This window comes from Xiphophorus couchianus, chromosome 19 (genome assembly GCF_001444195.1).
Source record: "Xiphophorus couchianus chromosome 19, X_couchianus-1.0, whole genome shotgun sequence".
In the NCBI taxonomy this organism is placed as follows: Eukaryota; Metazoa; Chordata; class Actinopteri; order Cyprinodontiformes; family Poeciliidae; genus Xiphophorus; species Xiphophorus couchianus.
The window spans coordinates 20,489,923-20,502,808 of NC_040246.1; the positions used below are offsets into that span (position 1 = coordinate 20,489,923).

The 12,886-nt window shown below is 44.6% G+C and overlaps 1 long non-coding RNA gene across 1 annotated transcript; it reads left to right on the plus strand.

Annotated features, from left to right (window-relative positions):
- The first annotated feature begins 4,992 nt into the window (after positions 1-4,992).
- Positions 4,993-12,693, plus strand: LOC114133734 (uncharacterized). The gene is made up of 2 exons (XR_003593259.1): positions 4,993-5,404; positions 12,331-12,693. It is a non-coding gene; the product is annotated as an uncharacterized LOC114133734 (long non-coding RNA).
- Positions 12,694-12,886: the final 193 nt, after the last annotated feature.

The following is a 12,886-nucleotide window of genomic DNA, read 5'->3' on the forward strand; positions in this document are numbered from 1 at the left end:
GTACGAGCACTCTCCCAACTCGAGCTGTCATTGGCAGATCCATCCCCCCCATTTCTTGCGCCCGTTCCGCACCGGCCCGTCAGCGCCACCCTCTGGCGGAGAGGAGAACTGTAAATACGTAATGCAGGGTGGAGAATGCAGTTAATGAACGGCCTGCTGCCGCTTAGGCTCCATTCTACTGAGTCGATCAAGTCCCTTTATTTACAGAAGCATGTCAATAAATAGGACAGTTTGTTTTATACCTCAGTAATTCCACTCAGTTCAAGTGAAACTCGTAAATTCAAAGCTTTTATTTTGATGACTGTGTATTACAACTAATAAAAGCCCGAAAATAAATTAAACAAGACCAGTAAAAATAAATTATTCTTCCCATCACATCACATTCAACTCTGCTGATTTTATAGATAGTCTATGACACAATTTATTAGGAAGGTGAACCATAAAAGACAGATCAAGCTGTCTGCTCAAAGTATGCTGCATCCAATCATATTAACTCAAAGCTTAGTGGAAGGAAAAACGTGGGGTTGAAAAATGTGCATAAACAGGCGTTGAGTGTATTGTGATGCAAAGCAACACCCAGCCCAAGATACCTGCAAATTAATCAGCCATAAGACCAGTGGAATTATAACACAGGCAATGAGTAGAAAATAATTAAAGGTTTTATTGGCTCTATTTGATAGTGAATTGACAGGAAAGAGGGTAATGGGAGAAGGGGAAGACATGCAGCAAAGGTTGCCAGGCCAGGAATCAAACCTGCGATGGCCACGTCAAGAACTAAGGGCTCCTTATGTGGATTGTGCTTAACCCCTGCAGCACCACAGCACCCTGAGGCCATGAGTAAAAATGTAATCTTTGCTTGAGTGATAATGAGTAAAAATGGTGTGAAAGGAAGCCAGGGATCATTGATGTTTAAAATGTAAATTAAAAATAAAAATTTTACACCCTACCATTCTTAATGGGTGTATCATTTAAACTGCAGGAACAAGGATGAACTGCGAAAAAATATATCAACACACAAAAAACTTATTGGCTTTTTCCAAAAAGAAACAAACCTTGTTGTTGTTGTTGTTGTAAAAGGATTTTGTGAAGTATGTTCAGTGACCAATGTTAGTCTTCAGTTGTAAAATACTCTGCAAGTTCAAAAAACAAATTGACACCTTGATTAATAGGTACGATTTTCCTAATGTGTGACTATCTTTCATCTAACAATAAGTTATTTAACCCCAGCTGAGGTCCTGCAGATCCCAGGACGAGAGATTCAACTGGTTTAAGCCACTTCTGACCCACAGAAAAACATAAAAAATGTCTTACTGCACTAAGAAAGAAATTTAGAATAAAACAATGTGTCACTGTGTCCAGTATGAGCTTAATTTCTTACTTTTTGTGACACACCTGCACAGAGAACACATAATGATTATGTAAAAGGTTTAGAGAAGCCAAAGAAAGCTGAAATATCTTTTGTGAAGTGATCACAGAGGACGAACAGAGCAGTGCTGACTTTTCTCATAAGCTGCTGCTTCGCCCCAAACTGTATTTTTGGTTTTTGCGCAGATATATTTAGTGCACAATGCCTTTAGACTCCCATCTCCAAAAATGTTCCATAAGGTTGCGAAAATTATATAACATTCTTGATTACACAATAACTGTGATGTAAAAGGAAGTTAAGAGAAACGGGTCGTGATCGGTGCTGTTCTGATCCGGCTCTGCTCTTTTCATTGACAACAGCTCTCGTGGAAGTCCTTGTAATCTCCGCTGACATAATGCGTCCCATCCACCTTCATCACTTCCCCGCTTCATTCACCACCAAGTGGATTCTGCTCCTGGCCATCTTTGGTTACTATTGGCAACTGAAGGCCATTCAGCTGCCTTGCTTTGTCGCTCTGATGAATTTTTGATTCAGATTCAGATGAAAACGGTATTTCAGGCACAAAAGGGAAACATGAATTGGAGTAATATAATATGTGATGATTGCCATCTAAGTGAGCCGAAGGTGTAAATGCAAACTGTGGCTGCTGTTTTCACTGAGCCTGTGTATTAATGCCAAGCCACTGATTCCTGTCTGACATTGCTGTAGAAGGTGAATCACACTTGCTGTCTACACTGGAGGAGGTGGGAAACGCTTCCTTTATTATGTAACAGCAGCGTTTGCTGTGGGTTTTGGACTTTGCATCCAAGCTGCTATGAAACCTTATCTTTACACTTCGGAGACTGAATGCCATATTCATTCATGCACGAATGCCCACACAAGGGAGGACTGGGGAAAAATGCAACTGACAAAAAGACAGCATGTAATTCTGTGACTTCTGGAACAGAACCGTGTAACGATAACATGAACAGAAGGTTTGATCACAGTTCTTTCTTGCCAACACATCATGTTCAAATAACTGTGATTCCCAAAGCCACATCAATCCTAAACATCATTTTTCAGCCATCAGTTTTTTTTCCCCATGATGGATTATCAGCTGCAGGAAGCTTTGAAGGCACCTCCAAATGTAATGTGTTTTTTATTTAGTGCAGCCCCACCACTGTTATCCACACTTCTCTCTCATCCCTCATCCTCTCCACCGTCTCTTTTCTATCTCCATTATTCAGGACAATCGCTTTTTTCTCCTCTGTCATCCACATGGAGAATATAAGCAGACTGATATTAAATGTTTATGACTCCTACCAGCACCCCCAATAAAGATCTGTCTAAGGAAAAATGAAATAAATAGTCATCCTTCACTGGAATATAATATGATATACCAATGAAAATGTTTTGAAAAATCCAACATTTAGTTTGAGTAAATTTCTTCAGTAAGGAAAAAAGTTCAAAGTTAAGAGATAATTGTTCTTGTTGAAAAAGCGCTCAAATTTATCTTGCCACCCTTGCGAGATGAATTGGGCTGTGGGCCTTTTCTCTAGCAGACACTGGTAACATAGGAGTACCTGGAATCCATTAAATAAAACAACAGAAATTCAGGATAATAATCCAAATAAACTCAGAAATTTCTAATCAAACAAACTTCATACATAGACTTTCCCAAACTGGAGGTCAGAAAAATCATCACAATGTTTACAACAGCACCTGTATATACAGCTTTCCCATTTATATTCAATCACATTTACAAATGTGAATACATTTATAGACCAAACTCAGAATGGTAACCACCGTGGGGGTAAGTGCCTTGCCCAAGAGCACATATAATGTGACAGGAGGAAGCTAAAATCAAACCTACAACCTGAATTTAACCCAACCCAAGTTTAAGTTTACATGTCAGGTCACAAACTGAAATAGGAAGCCAATAACTCCTATACAATTTGTTCTCATCTCCCTTCACTTTCCCATCTGGGATTTCTCTCATTGAGTTGGATTTCTCCAGTAGAATTTTAACCGAGCCAATTATTAAAAGTGAGCAGAAGTTTTGAACAATGACATCAATTTTCCAAGCCGTTTTATCATTTTAGTCTGGAAATGACAGGAAGTGAACGAAGCCATTCGGTCCACGTTGGCCATGCTTCCAAATGCTGTATTAACATAAGCAGCCATTTTGTTCGGCTCAACACTTCTCTCTTCTCAGTGGAGGATGGTTGTCCTCTCCCCTAGTGTATGCGTGTGTGCATGAGTTTAAAAGTTGAGGGTGGAGGCAGAGTTTTGGAGTCCCACAGCCCTGGTGTCAGATTGAGCTTTTCAGCAACAAACAGTCCAGATGGGTTTCGATTCCAGTTCACTTCCTGCTTTAAGGAATCTCCTCTGTTCATAAAGCTGTTTGACATCACAGGGGACATTACTGACTCAGAGATGTCCCGCTTCCACCCACTCCGGGGATGCCCAAACTCTACCTGCAGCTGCATGAACAATCCTGGAAAAACATGAGTCAGTCTGTCTTAAGATGCGCCTGCAACAAAGCTGGACCCCTCCCTCATATTTGTCACCATGGAACCAAAACATGTTCCCTGTCTAACTGTGGGACGTGAAACTTAACTTAGCCGTGGAGAAACGGATGGCTGGTTTGTTCCCTGAGCCGGCAGCTCACAAATCAGATGAACTGATGTGACAATGACTGTTGATTAACCTCGTTTTATTTCAGTTGGACTGAAACCGGCAGGTGAAGAGAAGAGGGTGAGTGATGTTGAGCGAGCTCAGGGGGAAACAATGAATCACAACATGGAGCTCCCTGTATCGATGTAAAAAGTGCCATTAAAATGCAAATACATGCACACTCCAGTTGTGAAGTGGCTGTCAGATTTGAAACTGGTTGTCAGAAATGATCTATATGATCATTATTTTGCTTTTCTAATATTTACTGTTGATGGTGCTTTGCTTATATTACTTGTCAATAATTATTTCTGAAAATATTGTAGAAATTATGTGACCCCCACAAAGTGTGGTCACATTTGGTGGATTAAATTGTGATCTTAGTTGTTTTGAGGTTTTGGGGAGCAATGTCACGCAGTAACACGGGTGCGCCGCTAGATGGCAGAAGCGGGCTCTTGCGGGACTGACGGTGCATCATTGCGGTGTCGAGGAAGCTCCCTTCCATTCGGATGAGAGCTACCAGCACAGCAGCACCGTCTCCTGTGGCTCATTTGTTCTTTTCCTGTTAAAACAGGTTGGTCCGGGTCTAAACTGAAAACTGTTATGTAATAAACATGGTTGTTCTACTAAGTGTCGCGACGTTGGTCCCCTGTGTATTTGGTTTGTGTTATTTTATGTCGTCATTATGCGGTTTGCCAATAAGCTCTCGGTTAGCTGCTCGGAGGATTTCCTCAGATGGTACGCGAAGAATGCGTATGTTTTATATAACCGCCTGTAAGGTGCATTTATTTGCAATTCCTGATATAGTAATTAGCTGGTGTTGTGTTATAGAGGAACTAGTGGAAGTGTGAATGTATAGTCACAATTTTCAAGGTTGTATGATGACTTTATTGTTATAATCTGGATTAAATTCGGATGAGAGCTACCAGCACAGCAACACCGTCTCCTGTGGCTCATTTGTTCTTTTCCTGTTAAAACAGGTTGGTCCGGGTCTAAACTGAAAACTGTTATGTAATAAACATGGTTGTTCTACTAAGTGTCGCGACGTTGGTCCCCTGTGTATTTGGTTTGTGTTATTTTATGTCGTCATTATGCGGTTTGCCAATAAGCTCTCGGTTAGCTGCTCGGAGGATTTCCTCAGATGGTACGCGAAGAATGCGTATGTTTTATATAACCGCCTGTAAGGTGCATTTATTTGCAATTCCTGATATAGTAATTAGCTGGTGTTGTGTTATAGAGGAACTAGTGGAAGTGTGAATGTATAGTCACAATTTTCAAGGTTGTATGATGACTTTATTGTTATAATCTGGATTAAATTCGGATGAGAGCTACCAGCACAGCAACACCGTCTCCTGTGGCTCATTTGTTCTTTTCCTGTTAAAACAGGTTATCTGCATCTGTTTGCCTGTCCCTCCACCCGAGACCTGCAACAGATTCATGGGGGCTCGTCCGGGATCGGCGCCACTGCTTTAGATGTACCAGCTGCTGATCCAGTGATACATGAACACCGGGACCAGGATAACCACCTACGGCTGTAGTGAGGTGCCATCCAGTGTGTGACCACAGAAGCAAGGCGACGCGACTGCTGCTAAGGGGTGGGCCATTTGATGTCCAGGGAAGAGGACCAGAGGAAGAGGGTCTTGATCTTCAAGGGAACCAAACTGGTATCCGGGGCTGCACGTTAACGCACACCATGTCAGTAACACACAAGGAACTGATCTGGGGCATCAAAAAGAATCTATTCCAGCTGTCTGGTTCTCAAGCCTATGAGGTTGCCAGGACGTTGGGAACAGAGCAGCCTGGAGCTGACAAGCTGAGTTCAGCTGATGAAGAAAGCTGCATAGATTATATCCTTACATTTATGCAGTCTGAGGACTTGGCCAAGTCTGAGGATGAGGGTTTGGGTCATTTGTTGTCATTGAATGATGTTGTTTTGAGTGTGATGGAAAAGGATGATTCAGCTGAAATGCCTATCATTTCAGATAATGATTTGCAAACATCCACCTCGACAGTACACATCGCATCAACACATTTCACTACAAAATTGCAAAATCCCAGCTCACACACTCACAGGGCCACGCCAAATATGGAACAGCTACAACTGATGTATGAAGAGCTGGGCAAGAAGATACAAGAATGTACTGTCACGGCGGCGACATCTGTGGAAACTGGCCTATTAGGTCGCCATCAGGTTGGAGACCTTTCAGGGACCCAGCCCAGTAGTCTGCCTCATCATCAGAGTCCTGTCAATCTCCCACCACACCATACGCCAGAGAGGTTGGTCTCTCTACAAGATCTGGCCTATCTCCAGCGGAAAGAGTTCAGGATACATGGAGGCCAAGTAAGTGACACTACCTCTGACATCACATATAACTGCATATGTAAACAAATTGACGAAGGACTCAAAGAGAAACATACTGAGGGCGAGGTCATAAGAGGGGTTCTCCGTGCAATCAAACCTGGCAACTTCAGAGATATGTTGACAAACAAAGATGACCTCACCATCACGGAGCTGAAAAGCTTCCTCCAGTCCCATCTTGGTGAAAAGAGCGGAACAGAACTTTTTCAAGACCTAATGTGTGCTAAACAACATGAAAACGAAACACCACAGCAATTTTTATATAGAATGGTTGGGCTCAAACAAAGAATAATGTTCACAGTTAAACATACAGCTTCAGCTGTCAAATATGACGCATCTACAATACAATGCATATTCTTAAACACAATATGTCAGGGAATTGGGGAGAAATACGAGCATGTTAGACAGGAGCTCAAGCCACTCCTTTCCCAACCTACCGTATCTGATGAGGCTCTGCTGCGACAAGTAATCAAGACTACAACTGAGGAAAGTGAGAGAAGGCGCAGGTTGGGTCGCACCACGACACGCAAAGTAACTCAAGCACACAGCGCCCAGGCTGATCCTAGCCAGAGATCACAAGTTGAAGCCCAAGTTAACACGACTGTGAACAATAGTGACGATAAAATACAGAGACTGAGTACACAAGTTGAAGCCCTAACCCAGGCAATGGAATCCATGAAACTGTTAGTGACACAGACCCAAAAACTGGAGCAACATGCCTCCCCCACTCATCACGGTCAATCTGACCAACCCAGGCCCTTGAGAAAAACACAAAAGTCATATGGTTGTCCTAAATGTGTCACACTGGCTAATCGTGATTGCAGTCACTGCTTCATTTGTGGGGAGGAAGGCCACCGAGCTGTTGGTTGTTTGAAGAGAACAAAGCAGTCGGGAAACGGGACCCGGTCGAGGCAGAGGGACAACCTCTGACCGGGTACGAACAAACGTCCCAACCCAACCAAAACACAACAACAGCACAAGATAAATCTAATGAAAGCCATATAGTTAAGACCAACAACATGGCACAGCCATGCAAGTTAACAGCCCCACTCATTGGCCACAAATCTCTGTTAAAATGCAGTATAGCTGGCTTTGCTGCCACCGTCCTACTGGACACAGGAGCTAATGTGAGCCTACTCGACCGTGCCTGGAAGGAAAAGTACTTACCGGGTGAAGATGTTAGACCTCTCAGTGAACTACTGGATGACCCTCTGCATGTTTCTGCAGTCACTGGTGATGACATTCCATATGATGGGTGGGTGGAAGTGGTGGTGAACCTGCAAGGTAATAATGATCCAGACTTATCCATTCGGGTGCCGTTTTTAGTTAGTCGCCTAGTGTTAGATAGGCCGATAATTGGCTTTAATGTCATCCAGGTGCTCATTAAAAATAATGAGAGTCAACCTAAGCTTATGTCCACTCTGTCTACCCTCCTTGCTGGTGCAATGGAGATTGATAACGGCAGTGTAGAGACTATAGTCAATTTTATTCAGACTCAGAAGGTTCCAAAAGAAGAAAATGCTACAGTGAAAATGGGCTTTAAGAAAGTCACCATTGCAGCAGGCCATGTAGCTTACATTACATGCCGTGTGCCAGCAGACATTAACCCCCCGGAGCCATTTGTGCTTTTTGAGCTCGCACTTAACAGTGTGAGGTTAGAGAGCTTGAGTATTGGGGCAGGATTAGTGGTGACTCACAAAACAGACAGGCCCTTCATCAAAGTACCTATTGCAAATCACTCCAAATATGATGTGACCTTGCCAGGGCGAACCGTCCTAGGCAGCATTGAAGCGATTGTTAAAGTCGTAGAGACAGATTGTCCTAAAAGTTGTGAGAACTTCACCTATGTAAACACTATTAATCCCCGGCTAGTAAACAACCAACAGCAGGCTCCACCTTCCACACCACTGTGGCACCCACCGGTGGATGTCAGCCACCTAACAGATGAGCAACAAGAAGAGGTGAAAAAGATGCTGTGGGAGGAATCAGGGGCTTTTGCTCAAAATGATAATGACATTGGTGACATACCTAGTCTCCAAATGGTCATCAATCTCAAAGATGAGGTTCCTGTCCAAAAGTCCTATACCTCCATCCCCAAGCCACTCTACCAAGAGGTCAAGCAGTACATCCAAGATCTTCTTGCCAAAGGCTGGATCGTTAAGTCAAGGTCGCCCTATGCAGCACCAGTAGTCTGTGTCAGGAAACGAGATGGGACACTCAGACTGTGCATTGATTACAGGTTGTTGAACCAGAAAACGGTACCTGATCGACACCCACTGCCTCGAATCCAGGACCTCTTGGACACCCTTGGAGGCCAGAGTTGGTTTACTATTCTCGATCAGGGGAAGGCATACCACCAAGGCTACATGGCTGAAGGGTCCCGCCACATGACAGCTTTCATATCTCCTTGGGGACTATATGAATGGGTGCGGATACCGTTTGGCCTCAGCAATGCCCCTGCTGCATTCCAGCGCAGCATGGAGGAGATGCTCACCACATTACGTGACGAATGCTGTATTCCTTATCTTGATGACATTCTGTGTTATTCTCAATCTTTCAGTGAACATGTTGATGCAGTACGTCGTGTTCTGAGAGCTCTGCAACACCATGGAGTTAAACTGCGGCCTACAAAATGTGAGCTGTTCAAGAAAGAGGTCAGATACCTAGGAAGGTTAGTCTCAGCTGAGGGTGTGAGGGTGGACCCGCGAGACATACAGGCTGTAGTATCTCTCAAAGAAAAAAAACCTACCACAGTGGGAGGGGTACGGCAATTACTGGGGTTCTTGAGTTATTATCGAACCTATATTCAAGACTTCTCCAGAATTGCCAAGCCACTGTATGAGCTGCTACAAGTTAAAGGACTCCCAGATACTCCACAGAGGAAAGGGAAAAAGGGTAACGGAGCACAGCTGTCATCAAAAACCCCCATCCAGTGGAGCGATGCTCACAAGACCACCCTCGAGCAGCTGATCGATATCCTTTCACATCCACCTGTACTGTCTTATCCTGATTTTGAGCTGCCCTTTGTCCTGCACACAGATGCCAGTCAACAGGGACTTGGTGCAGTCTTATACCAGCGACAGAGTGGAAAACTAAAAGTCATTTCATATGGCTCGAGGACATTGACTCCCGCTGAAAGGAACTACAACCTCCACTCTGGGAAGCTGGAGTTCCTGGCGTTAAAATGGGCGGTATGCGAAAAATTCAGGGATTATTTGTTCTATGCACCCCACTTTACTGTGTATACGGACAATAATCCACTTACTTATGTGATGGGCACAGCAAAACTGAATGCAGCTGGCCACAGGTGGGTGGGGGAGCTTGCTGACTTCAGGTTCAGTATAAAATACAGACCAGGAAAAGTCAACGCAGATGCTGACACTCTTTCTCGTCTCCCACTTGACATCAACAACTACGTAGAGGAATGCACTGAGGAACTCAACAGGGATGCCATCCATTCTGTGTGGGAAGGGAGTGGGGCTGCCAAAAACCATGATGTTGCCTACGTTGCTTCTCTCAACCTGGCCCAAGATCCAGACTCAACGGGTTTGACATTACCTACCATTAGTCAAAATGAACTGGTGAGAGCCCAGAGGCGAGATGAGGTCATAAATGAGATTATAAAGCTGAAGCAGTCAAAAGCAGTGCTCACAGAAGAAGACAGGAAGAAAGTCAGTACCCCTGTGAGAAGATTGATGCATGAATGGGGAAAGTTGCATATAGAGTCTGATTTGCTGTACAGGAGAGCTGGGGGGCGGAAACAGCTAGTCTTGCCCGCAGAGTATCGACCTCTTGTGCTTAAACACCTGCACAATGACATGGGTCATTTAGGAGCAGAGAGAGTCATTGGATTAGCAAGAGAACGCTTCTATTGGCCCTACATGAAAAAAGACATTGAGGCCTATGTTACCAGACAGTGCCCTTGCATAAAGCAAAAGAAACCTGTGACTCAGGACAGAGCACCGATGGGGAGCATTGTGACCAATGCACCACTTGAACTGGTGTCCATAGATTTCATGCACCTGGAGCAGAGTAGAGGAGGGTACGACTACATACTTGTATGTGTAGACCACTTCAGTAGGTTTGCTCAGGTGTATGCAACACGAAATAAATCAGGACGGACAGCTGCAGAAAAAATATTTAATGACTTTATCCCGCGGTTTGGGTTCCCAGGTAAACTGCACCATGACCAGGGGCGGGAATTTGAAAATGCCCTGTTTGCAACTCTGCAGAAGCTGACAGGTGTGAACCACTCCAGAACGACCCCGTACCATCCACAGGGCAACCCAGCTGAGAGATTCAACAGGACGCTGCTCCAGATGTTGAGAACACTGCGGGAGGAAGAAAAGAGTAATTGGAAGGAACACCTACCACAGATTGTGCATGCATACAACTGCACTAGACACGAGGCTACAGGTTTCTCACCCCATTACCTCATGTTTGGGCGCCACCCTCGCCTTCCAGTAGATCTGCTTTTTGGTCTGTTCCCAGAAAAGAAGCCAGAAACACCCCAAGAATATGCAGACAAATGGGCTGCGAGGATGAGAGAGGCCTACAGAATAGCAGCTCAGAACAGCCAGCAGTCCAGCGCACGAGCCAAGAGGCAGTATGACCGTCATGTGAAGGGAGTCGTTCTGCAGCCCGGTGACAGGGTCTTGGTCCGTAACATGGGTGAAAGAGGAGGGCCAGGAAAGCTGAGGTCCTATTGGGAGCAAACAGTGCATGTCGTCAAAGAACAGGTGAATGAAAGCCCCGTTTACAAAGTATGTCCCGAAACGGGTTGCAGTAAAACACGTACCCTTCACAGAAATCTCCTCCACCTTGTAAATGATTTGCCTGTGGGCATACATGAACAGCGACCAAACAAAGCAGCAACCAGAGGGAGACGCAGGAGAAAGAGTCAAACAGAACAGCATGGAGGGAGAGAACCATGCCAACAAAGTGACTCGTCTGACTCGGATGATGGTATTTCCAGAACACAATACTGGCTAAGAGTGTCCAGATCAGCTGAATCACACAGATCTCCCACCATGAATCCCCACATGCCCCAGAGACAAGCAGTGATTCCCCCATCCCTGGGCAAATCGACTCAGGAAACTATGCCACCAGGGGGAGCCAGACTGCAGCCTACGCCCACAGCAGAGGAGCCTGTGAGGAGGAAGGAAAATCAGTCCAGTGAGCAGGAGCTGGAATGGGCAGGTGGCAATGACTATGTACAAGTAGCAAAAGATGATGATGAAGCGGACACTGGAGAGGAAGATGGCCCAGCCATATGGGACGCCAATGACGACCGACCTACCTCACCCCAGTGTCAATCGGCCAGGCGATCAGCGCGAGAGAGGAGGCCCCCAACGACGTTGACATATGAGTACCTTGGCCAGCCATCTTACCAGCCTCAGGGGTCAGTGAACACTATTGGACTTTGTGGGACACCAGCATTTCTACCATGGGGAATACCCTCTGTCCCAGCAACACATTACATACCGTCATACACCATACACATCACTATCGTATCCTGTCATGATTCCATACACTGTCCCTTCCTTCACATATTGAAACAAATACTAATACACCTATGAATATATCTATATAAGAAAATAAGAAAAAACCCCCGAAGTTCAAGATGTAATATTTGTAGGGGGGTTTAAGTTCAAGACTGAAAGTTTTACGTTTTCTTTAATGCTAGGAGTCAATTTCTTTGTTGGGGAGTGTGTGACCCCCAGAAAGTGTGGTCACATTTGGTGGATTAAATTGTGATCTTAGTTGTTTTGAGGTTTTGGGGAGCAATGTCACGCAGTAACACGGGTGCGCCGCTAGATGGCAGAAGCGGGCTCTTGCGGGACTGACGGTGCATCATTGCGGTGTCGAGGAAGCTCCCTTCCATTCGGATGAGAGCTACCAGCACAGCAACACCGTCTCCTGTGGCTCATTTGTTCTTTTCCTGTTAAAACAGGTTGGTCCGGGTCTAAACTGAAAACTGTTATGTAATAAACATGGTTGTTCTACTAAGTGTCGCGACGTTGGTCCCCTGTGTATTTGGTTTGTGTTATTTTATGTCGTCATTATGCGGTTTGCCAATAAGCTCTCGGTTAGCTGCTCGGAGGATTTCCTCAGATGGTACGCGAAGAATGCGTATGTTTTATATAACCGCCTGTAAGGTGCATTTATTTACAATTCCTGATATAGTAATTAGCTGGTGTTGTGTTATAGAGGAACTAGTGGAAGTGTGAATGTATAGTCTCAATTTTCAAGGTTGTATGATGACTTTATTGTTATAATCTGGATTAAATTCGGATGAGAGCTACCAGCACAGCAACACCGTCTCCTGTGGCTCATTTGTTCTTTTCCTGTTAAAACAGGTTATCTGCATCTGTTTGCCTGTCCCTCCACCCGAGACCTGCAACAATTACAAGGAGGAAGTCCAGGAGTTTGAAATGACCAGCCTTTGAAAAGCCTTTTTTGATAACAGGGCAAATCTGTGTTTTATTATCATTCACACGCCTTCTGGC